The sequence below is a fragment of the Petaurus breviceps genome, unplaced genomic scaffold (assembly GCF_028583685.1).
Source record: "Petaurus breviceps papuanus isolate PSGF00001 unplaced genomic scaffold, PetGlider_PUasm1.0 90591, whole genome shotgun sequence".
In the NCBI taxonomy this organism is placed as follows: domain Eukaryota; kingdom Metazoa; phylum Chordata; class Mammalia; order Diprotodontia; family Petauridae; genus Petaurus; species Petaurus breviceps.
Genome location: NW_027187280.1, coordinates 1009948 through 1020837, shown reverse-complemented (window position 1 = coordinate 1020837; position 10890 = coordinate 1009948). Strand labels below are relative to the sequence as shown.

The 10890-nt window shown below is 39.4% G+C and overlaps 1 pseudogene; it reads right to left on the bottom strand.

The window, feature by feature from the left end:
• Positions 1 to 2514: 2514 nt before the first annotated feature.
• On the bottom strand, positions 2515 to 3600 carry LOC138142494 (farnesyl pyrophosphate synthase pseudogene; annotated as a pseudogene).
• Positions 3601 to 10890: the final 7290 nt, after the last annotated feature.

The window sequence follows — 10890 nt, the reverse complement described above, 5'->3', positions numbered from 1 at the left end:
TCTTCTCATTCCAAAGACTGTTTTCCTTCTGTTATACCACACTGTCTCCTTGAAACAATGGGAAGTTGTGACACTCTAACAGAGTCTCTTGCTCTGGCATATGGGTATGATTGGGACTAGCTAAGTAGGCAAAAAGCAAATGTCTCTGAAATCTATCTCACCCTGCTAACTTGGAAGCATAACGGGTGGAACAGACAGGCTGAGTGGGCCCCAGAGGGAAGAGAGCACCAGGGAGAGCAGGGAAAGAGACCATTTAGTTGGTATTCAGCATGATCCCATCTGTAACCAATCTACTTTCTCGGAGGTTAACCAGAAAAAAATTGCAGTGCAGGAAAGAAACAGATAAGGTCACCACACCCAGGAGCTGAGACCATTAATTGAGCATAGACAAAGCAGTGGTGGAGAGAGCCAGGATGGGTATCTATCCATTGGCAGCAGGAGTCTCAGTAATCCTGTACCTGATGGAAGACCTTAGTACCCCCAAGCTGGTCCATGAGGCCGGGGGTGGGGGGTGGAGTGAGGCAGAGGGGAGAGAAGTGAAAAGGGGAGGGGGGACAGGGCACAGTGGAAGTTTAGCATGAAAAAGTGGAATAAGCACAAGCTTGACTAGGGCTTTTCTTTCCCAAGCTCTTACACATAAAAATAAAATGATCTTCCCATTTCCCACCCAGTCTAATACTCGTTACAGCACTTTTACCTAAATCATCTTCCCTGATCTTCATGGCTATCTATGAGATAATAAAGTCATGTGATATCTCCTTTGGACAAATAAGGAAATGAAAGCTTGGAGGATATTGCTTAAGGTGGCCCAGCGAGTCAGTGGCAAAGCCAGAGTTAGAGCTTGGATCTCTCAGTTCCCAATTTAGCATAGCCTTTGCTGTGGAGGGAGCACTGGGACTTAAGAATTTTAGATTTGAGGATGGTCTCTATCATTTGCTAGTCCTATCCCTGTGGGCAGGTCACTTAGCCTAAGTCAGGTTCCTTGTCTGTAAAATGGTGATGACAATATTTAGCTGCTCATCTCATGAGGTAACTATGAACAAAACTCTGTAAGCCTTCAAATGCCATAGAAATATGTGCTATTGTTACTATTCATAAATCTATTTAACAATAGATTTCATTTTTGATCTGAGTTTTCTCACCCCCTCTATTGCCCACAACCTTACCCCTGAGTCTAATACTGATACCATGAGAAAGTCAAATTAAAAAGACCTGTCCAAAGTCCCAGAAGTACAAGGCACACAGAGAGAAAGGAACGGTTCACTGAACAGGGACTGTATCTGCCTTCTTCTGTAAGGTATTTGGAAACTTCATGGACCTCAGGGGAATAGACTTTACTGCCTGAAGAATTTCCAAATGATGATTATGTCTGTTGTCAGCACCTTCCTATAACCATTCTTGCTTTGGATGCCTTCTTCATCCAAGACCTTCCCCTCCCCCAAAACTTGATCCCAAATCCATCTCTTCTAGGAAGACTTCCCTGATTATGTTTGCCTTGACTCCATTACCTTTGAAGATGGTCTAATCCTGGCTCTCATCCAGTGAGCACCATCTCATTCTGCACCAGCTCATTCTGTTGCTTAATTGGTAAAACACTGGTATGTTATTTTCTGTGGTTGCACTTTACCTTTCGAACTGGATTGTAAATATTGCAAAGACAGGGATCTGCTTTTGTGTGTCCTTTATCTCCCAACTCTTCTCCACTTGTCCTGTATCTGCCAAGTAAAGATCTCAGGGAGCATTTGATGACAATGATAGGAAGCATTTATTCACAGGTGTGATGATCACCTTCCCTTCAAGATCTAACTCAAATCCTGGCTCTTTACTCCTAAAGTCTTTCTGGAACACTCCACCCATAGTAAATGTCTCTTTTCTCTGAGCTTCTGCAGATCTCTTTGAGACCACACTACATAAGACAGTGACTTTCACCTATGTGTGTCTCTCCCATCTAAATTATGAACTCTCAGGGGTGGCTAGGTGGTGCAATGAATAGAGCACCAGCCCTGTAGTCAGGAGGACCTGAGTTCAAATCCAGCCTCAGACACTTAACACAAAAGCTAGCCGTGTGACCTTGGGCAAGTCACTCAATTGCCCTCCAAAAAAAATAAAAGCAAAAAAAAAATTATGAACTCTCTGAAGGTCTCTAGAGACCTTTCATACCACTTTGGCAGTAGGGACTCGAACATCTTATTAATGATGACAAATAAGGTTCCTCCTCTGGACATGAGGAGACTACCAACAGCACCTTCTTTCCCTCATTGAGTTCAAGTCCTCAGTACTGGGTGAGCCATATCTAAGGCACTTGAGAACTGGTAGGTGGGATCACTAAGATGCTTTCAGTGATATTTGAATGGTCTTTAGCAAGAGATATACCTCAGGATGGAGAGGTAAAAATGTCCCACTTTTTTTTTTTTTAAGAGCCATAATTTATTGAGAGTACATCCTCTCCCAACTTCACACATGGTGTGCCCTGCCTTCCCTGCATGTCCAATTCCTTGGTCACTTCTGACGTTTGTAGATCTTCTTTGCCATTTAGATAGATGGGGGAAGGGGTGATGAATGCTTCTCAATGAGCCCCATCAGTCTACTGTAACTTTCCTCTTCAAACTTGGTGAAATGAGCAGGCAATTCAAGTTTCTCATACAGTTCCTTCACTTTGGCAACCTTCTCTGGATCTTTCTGTCCATAAGTCTCCTCCAACATCTTTCTTTGCTCAGATGATGCCTGCTGAAGGCACTTCACCACCAGCCAGCTGCATTTGTTGTCCTGGATGTCAGTACCAATCTTGCCAGTCACACTGGGGTCACCAAAAAGGTCAAGGTAATCATCCTGAATCTGAAAAAATTCCCCCATGTCCAGAAGGATGTTCTTGGCATTGGCATGTTCTTTCTCCCCATCTATGCCTGCCATGTACATAGCAGCAGCAAATGGTAAGTAGAAGGAGTAGAAAGCTGTCTTGTATTTGACAATGGTCTTATATCTCTGCTCAGTGAATCTGGTAAGATCAACCTTGCCCTGAGGGGCTGTGATAAGATCGAGGGTTTGGCCAATCTCAGTCTGGTAAGTACTCCATAGGAAGAGTTTGATGAGGTTCATGTAATAGGGCTGCCCATGGCAGTAATGCTTCAGGAGGCGGTAGATACAGGCTTCCAACAACATGGAATCACTGATGGCATCCAAGCCAATGCCAGGCTTCTTATACCAGCATGGCTGTCCCCAGAGGGTAAGAGAAGCATCCATGATGTCATCTGTTACTAGGAAGAAAGCCTGGAGCAGTTCCACACACCAGCCCACTGCTAGTGCTCTCTGTAGACTGTCAGCATTCTGCTTTCGGGGTTCCACCAGCTCCCGGAATACCATGAGCACTGATAAGCCTCGGTTGTATTTTCCCCCAAGGGCATTGTATTCTAGGACCTTCTTGAGCCTGGCTATGGCATCTCCCACCTCAGGATGCTCCATCCCATCTTCTGTCAGAATCTTTTCAATCTGGGAGAAATGCTGGACAAAGTCCTGCTTGTCTTGGGCAAAAACTGATTTCTGATCTCCGTTCATTCTGGTACCTGGAAGCAGCCAATCTTTTCTGGGCATTTGCGGGGGCAATGTCCCACTTTTTAAAAAGAGGGAAGCATGGAAGTCTGTTGATTATAAACTAGTGAGCTTGACTTATATTACTGGCACAATTCACTTTTAGGAAATAGTTCGTGAGTATTCAGAAAAGAAAACAGTGATAACCCAAACCCAGAATGACGTCATCAAGAACTGTTCATACCAGACTTACCTCATTTCCTTTTTGTTTTTTTGAGGGAGGAAGGCAGGGCAATTGGGTGACTTGCCCAAGGTCACACAGCTAGTGAATATTAAATGTCTGAGACTGGATTTGAACCCAGGTCCTCCTGACCCTAGGACTGGTGCTCTATTTGCTGTGCCACCTAGCTGCCCCTCTCATTTCCTTTTTTAACAGGCTAACTAGATAGGTAGAATGGAAGAAAGTAGATTTAGATTTCATGCTAACCTAGTAGAAAATATGATGAGAAATAGGTTACATGATAGTACAATTAGGTGGATTTGAAACTGGTTCAGTGACTGGACTCAAAGAGTAATCAATAATAGATTGATTTCAACTAGGAAGGAGGTCTGTAATGGAGTTCCCCAAGGACCAAATCCATAGCCTTCTATTATTCACCACCTCTGTCATGACCTGGATGAAAGTGACAGTGACATGCTTGTGAAATTTACAGATGACATAAAGCTCAGAGGAATAATGAATATGTTGGTTGACTGAGATCAAAACCAAAAAAAAAAGATCTCAAGCTAGGACAATGGGCTAAACTGAATAAAATGGAATCTAATCGGGATAAATATAAAGTTCTGCAAATAGGTCTAAGTAGTCTCTCAGCTCAATCTGAGTCTATTTTGTGGCATGGCTAACACGATTTTAGATTGTACTGAGAAACAGTAGGAAAGGTCTCCTACCCATCTGGAGTACTATGTTCAATTCTGGGTGCCACATTTTAATAAAAACAGAGACAAACTGGAATATTTCCAGCAGAGGGCAACCAGGATGATGAGAGAACTGGAAAATATGCCTTAAAAGATAGGTTGAAGGAATTGTTGATGTTTAGTCTTGTGAAAAGAAAACTGGGGCGGGGGGGGGGCGGGGAAGAGGTGGACATAATAGTTATTATCAAGTATTGGAAGAGCTATCATATAGAAGAGGGACAAATTTATTCTGGTTGACCCCAGGGGGCAGAACTAGAAACAGTGGGTGGAAAATGCAGAGACAGATTTTGGCTTTTGATTCCTCCCAATTAGAACTATCTAAAAGTTGAATAGGCCACTTGAAGAAGCTCCATAATTGGAGGTCTTCAGCTAGAGGCTGGATGACCAAACACTGGTTAGGGTCGTTGAAGCAAGAAATTTTTGTTGCAATATGGGTTGGAGTAGATGGCCTCTGATATCCCTTCTAAATTTGAGTGGTGATTTGTTAATGTGGAGTACTTCACTTGCTATTTAATTCACTTCACTGAAAAGTTCTCCCAGGTAGTTGGATTTCTTCCCTGGGAAACATTGAAGGTTTGGAATTCAGGCTTTAGTAACTCTGAAAGAGGTCTTCCTCCTACCTCTGAGGCCCATTCCTGCCTTTTCCACAGCAGGGACCCAGGCTGAATTAGGCTGAGAGGGATCTCCTCAGATTCTCTGGAAGTTTCAGTGAGAAAATTCCCCTTTTATAAAATCTTTCTGCTTCAACTGGTCTCCTCACCAGTCTCTGGACAAGAGGCCTGCAAGCCTCTGCTCAAGTCCCATCTACTTCTCTAACAACCCAGTTATAGAATATAGAGTGTCAGATTTGAGAGGGACCTCAGAACATAGGAGGTCAAGACTAGTATAAAACTTGGATATGCTGGTATAAAGTCAAGAAATTAGGAGATCTGGAATGTCAGACATGGAAGGAGTTTCACTTAGAACAGAGAACATTAAATCCTAGAACTAGAAAGGAAATAAAAACCAGAATAATGCATGGGTGGGTGTGATAGTAATGGCAATTAAAGATTCCCCTGTATTGGCTTGGTTTTCAAATTGATTGTGTTAAAACCCAGAGTTTGTTAATCCCACCTGTGGGATGGGCTTGTTGATGTGAAAAGAAAGTCCTGAACTGGGAGGAGCCGGTGATGTAGATTTGGAGAGACACTAGAGAGAGGCGGAAGATCTTTTTGGAAGCAGCACCTCGTGGAGAGAGAGAGAGAGAGAGACTAAGAGAATTGCTGGTGGCCGCTTTGAATTGCCCTGGACTTTAGAGACCTGCCCCCTGAGCTGCCAAGGACTGAGGAGACATGGCTGTTTTGCTGGTACTTTGTCTGTAGAACAGTCCTAGAACCCCTGAACACATTAGCAAAGCCCTCTCCCAGGATTTCTGTAAACATACAACAAGAAAATCCTTCTTCAGGGCTTCTGAACCAACAGAAAGGCTCCCAGACCCCTGCAACAACAGCACTGTCCCTCATCAGTGGACAGTATTCACTCTCTGTCTGCAGGACAGTCTCAGGGCTTCTTAACCAAATGCCAGGTTCCAGGACTTCTTCAACAGGACAGTCTTTCACCAGTGGACAAATCTGGCAAAATAACATCAAAACAGACAGACAAAGTACCAGCAAAACAGCCATGTCTCCTCAGTCCTTGGCAGCTCAGGGGGCAGGTCTCTAAAGTCCAGGGCAATTCAAAGTGGCCACCAGCAATTCTCTTAGTCTCTCTCTCTCTCTCTCCACGAGGTGCTGCTTCCAAAAAGATCTTCCGCCTCTCTCTAGTGTCTCTCCAAATCTACATCACCGGCTCCTCCCAGTTCAGGACTTTCTTTTCACATCAACAAGCCCATCCCACAGGTGGGATTAACAAACTCTGGGTTTTAACACAATCAATTTGAAAACCAAGCCAATACAGGGGAATCTTTAATTGCCATTACTATCACAGTGGGTCAATGAACAAATTATAGAAACAATAACTATACAAGGTATTCCAAAAGTCTTTTTGCAATTTAATCAGCTTAAGCAGCTTTAACAACTTAAAACTACACTAAGTTCTGGATACCCGGTAAGCCAATGCACAATAATGGAGAGACAACATACCAAAATTACATGGATACAACTAAAGCAGTTCTTATAGAGGAAATTGTATCTCTAAAGATATGAATTTATAAAATTAAGAAAAATAGAATATTGATTAACTGAATATGCAATTTTAAAAGCTAAAATCAACAAATTAAAGTCTAGGTGAGCACAAAAGAAGAAAAATTTGAAACTAGAGGAGGAAAAGATAAAATGAAAAAAGACTATAAAAATCATGAAACTAAAAGCTGGTTCTTGGGGGGGGTGAACTAACAAGACTGATAAAACTTTAGGTGCTCTAGGGGAAAAATTTTAAAAGAGGACAATCAAATTTCCAATTAAAAAATGAACAAAATGACATCACAGCCATTTTCTCAATAGCCTTATCAACCAACTTGATGTCCACACCAAGGACAATGCCCTACAGATTTTAATCTTTTCATCTCTAGAATTTCTGCCCTGAAGACCCTGCTATTCTTATTGATGATCTATTTATTCTCTCAACCCATTATTTCAGGAAGAGCCCAACCATTTTCCGCCTCTCTTCCTACTCTTTGTTCAAGAGCTTTGCCAATCATGTGGATGCCACGTGACTATCCTTTTTCAATTTTCCCACCCTTTCCAGTTCTGGAATTCTGATAAAATCAACTTTGCCATTGTTATTGGAAGAGGTGTGCCAATGTATTTCCCCAACCCCTCATTATCCCTGAAAATTTTAGGACTAAAGTGCCCCTTTTTGGTCATAATTCCTATATATATATATTTTTTTTCTCCTATATTAGAATATAGGCTCCTTGAATGCAGGAACTATTATCCTTTTATATTTGTACTTGCAGTGTTTGGCATATAGAACTTAATAAATGTTTTTTCATTCATTCGTTCAAGAAATAAAAAGAATTATTAGAACTTACTATATACAATTATATGCTAGTAGAATCAAGAATTTTTAAAGAGAATTGCAAAAAACAAAGTTGTACAAACCACATGGGAACTACCAAAGTGTGTGGGGGGTGGGTGGGGGTAAGAACTACTGCTTCAGATGAAATTAAAAATTAATTCTATCAAATATTTAAAGAGTAATTAGCATTCTACCAAACTCCCTTTTATAAACAAAAATGGCCCTAATTTACCTAAGAGAACTATAGACAAATTCCCTAATGAATATTAATGTAAAATTTAAAAATAAAATCCTAGAAAAAATTATCCACTATGACCAAGTTGGATTAATACTAGCAATTCAAGGATGGTTCAACATTAAGAAAATAACATAATCATTAAAAAGGAACAACCCAAACTACAAGATTGTATTTATAGCTACAGAAGAAGCCTTTGACAAAATATAGCACTCATTTCTACTTTAAAGGCCTAGACACTGGAGGGCAATTTTTAGCATGATAAAACATATATTCCCCAAACCAAAATCTATTATGATTTACAATTTGTAAAGAGAGTGGTAAAACACAGATGTCCTCTCACGTTATTATTATTTTACATACTGCTAAAAATGCTAATAGCAATAAACACAGGAGAAGGAAATTGAAGGCATAAACATTGCCCAAGATTTCATCCCAAGAAGGGATGACATCACTTCACTATACAAAAAATCAGTTAACAATTAAACATTTATTAAGTGCTTACTATGTGACAGGCACCAGGGATACAAAGAAAGACAAAAATAGTTCCTGCCCTCAAAGAGTTCATGTTTAAATAAGGGAGACAATATGTTAATACCTAGGTGCATACAATACATAGAGAGAGCAAAGGAATCTCGGAGGGAGGGCATGAGGGAGTAGGAAAGACTTCTTGCATAAGGTGGAATATTAGCTGTCTTGAAGGAAACCAGAAGAATCAGGAGGCACAGTTGAGGAGGAAGAACATCCCAGTCATGGGGACAACCAGTGAAAATGAGGAGTTGAGAAGTGCTTGTTCAAGGAACAAAGAGGTTAGTATAACTGGATCATATGTGCCATGATAGTTTTCTTAGAAAACCCCAGAGAATAAACAAAGAAACTAAATGAGACAATAACTTCATTAAAATAATGGGACATGAAATAAATCTACAAAAGTTTCCGTATTTCTATGTAATAATAAAAACCAAGATGAAAGAACAGAAAAAGAAATCCCATTGAAAATAACTATATGGGGCGGCCAGGTAGCACAGCGAGTAAGAGCACCGGCTCCAGTGTCGGGATGACCTGGATCAAAAATCCAGGCTCAGATACTCAGCACCACACCCAGAAATAATAACTGGCCGTGTAACCTTGAGCAAATTACTTAACCCCAACTGCTTTTAAAAAAAAAACTATAAAAGCCATAAAATAGCTAAGTCAAACTGCCAAGATCCTCTAAACATATATAATTACAGTTATAAAACACTCTCAAAAAAAATAGTGACAAATAATTGGAAGACTATTATTCATCGCTCTTGGTTGGACTGAAGCAATGTAATAAAAATGAGGATACTACCCGAATCGATTTTTTTAAAGTTTTATTTAGTTTAGTTAATTAGTTTTACTAATCAAACCATCAATAGTTTATTTAAAATTTTTTTTAATCTGAATTTAAGTACCAAATAAATAAGCATATCCACTGATATATTAGAATAGACAAGGAGGATTATATCTGAAATTTTAAAACTTTATTATGCACAACTTGTTTTTCTTTTTAAGTACATATTTACACTTAAATTTCAATATAAATGATAATTTCAAAGCTATACTACCTGTCAGTGATTCTTTCTGGCCTTCCTTCTGCTCTCTTTGAAGCAATTTAAAAAAAATGCTTAAATGACCTCTATTCTATTCTTCCTTTCTTCCTTTTTTTCCTTCCTTTCTTTCTTTCCCTCCATCCTATCCTTACCCATCTCCCTCCAACATACTTTCATTGGAAAAAAATTTCCCACTTTGGCCATGCCCAAAAATGTTCTTAAAGAATTTATTTTGTAGGGACTCCGAACAGCAGCGACACAAGATGGCAGGCGACCATGGGCTCAGGAGTGAAAGTCCCTCGGAATTTCCTACTTCTGGAAGAAATTGAAGAATATCAGAAAGGAATAGGAGATGGGACAGTTAGATGGGGTCTTGAAGATGATGAAGATATGACACTTAAAAGATGGACAGGAATGATTATTGGGCCTCCAAGAACAATTTATGAAAACCAAATATACAGCCTCAAAATATCCAGAAGCCCCCCCCCCATTTGTAAGATTTGTAACAAAAATTAATATGAATGGAGTAAATAATTCTAATGGAGTGATGGACCCAAGAGTCATATCACATTTTTTCATTTGAAATATAAGTTGTGCTATAACAAATAAAGAGTTTATTTTATAGATCCAAACAAAATAATAATATTCATTTGGAGGCCCACATATTCTAGAATCACAAAGGAAAGAGTGAAAAAAATGTAAGAATTAAAGGGGCAAATAGAACTTGCTGACCTCAAATTATATTTTAAAGCATTAACCATCACAACTATTTGGTACTGATCAAAAATAAAAAAGAAAACAGCATAACATACTGGATAAATAAGATTTAGTGTTTGATAAACCCAAGAACAAAAACTACTTTGAGAAGGACTCTCTATTCAACAAAAACTGCCAAAAAGACTGGAAGTGGTTTGGGGGAAAAATGGGTTTAGACCAGCATCATCCATCCTATTCCACAATAAGTTCCAGATGGAAACTTAAATATAAAAAGTCACACCATTAAAAAACAAAAGTAAAGCAATGTAGGTATTTTTTTACAGTTATATCTAAAGGGGAAATTCATAACCAAACAAGGGATACAAAAGACATCAAAAGACAAAATACATAATTTCATGAAATTCAAAAGCTTTTACATGAGCAAAATGATTTCAACTAAAGAGAGAAAAGAAACATTGCATCAAATATCTCTAATAAGGGCTTCCAATCCAAGATTTATAGGGAATTAACATAAATGTTTAAGAGCAAGAGGCACCCCCCAATGGATGTGTACAAAGGATATGAACAAGTGGTTCTTAAAAGAAGAATTGAAAACCATTAGCAACCATTTGAAATACTGCTCCAAGTCACTAATAAAAAGAGAAATGCAAAACAAAACTCTGAGGTTTCACATCACCACCAGCAAATTCTCAAAGATGATAAAAGATGAGAATAGCCGATGTTTGAGGGAAAATGGAAAGCAATTTGAAATTATACTTGGAAAAAAATGACTAAAATGTTCACACCCTTTGACATATAGATCCTGCTGTGGACATATACCCTAAGGAGGTCAAAGATAAAAAGAAAGGTCCAACATACAGAAAAATA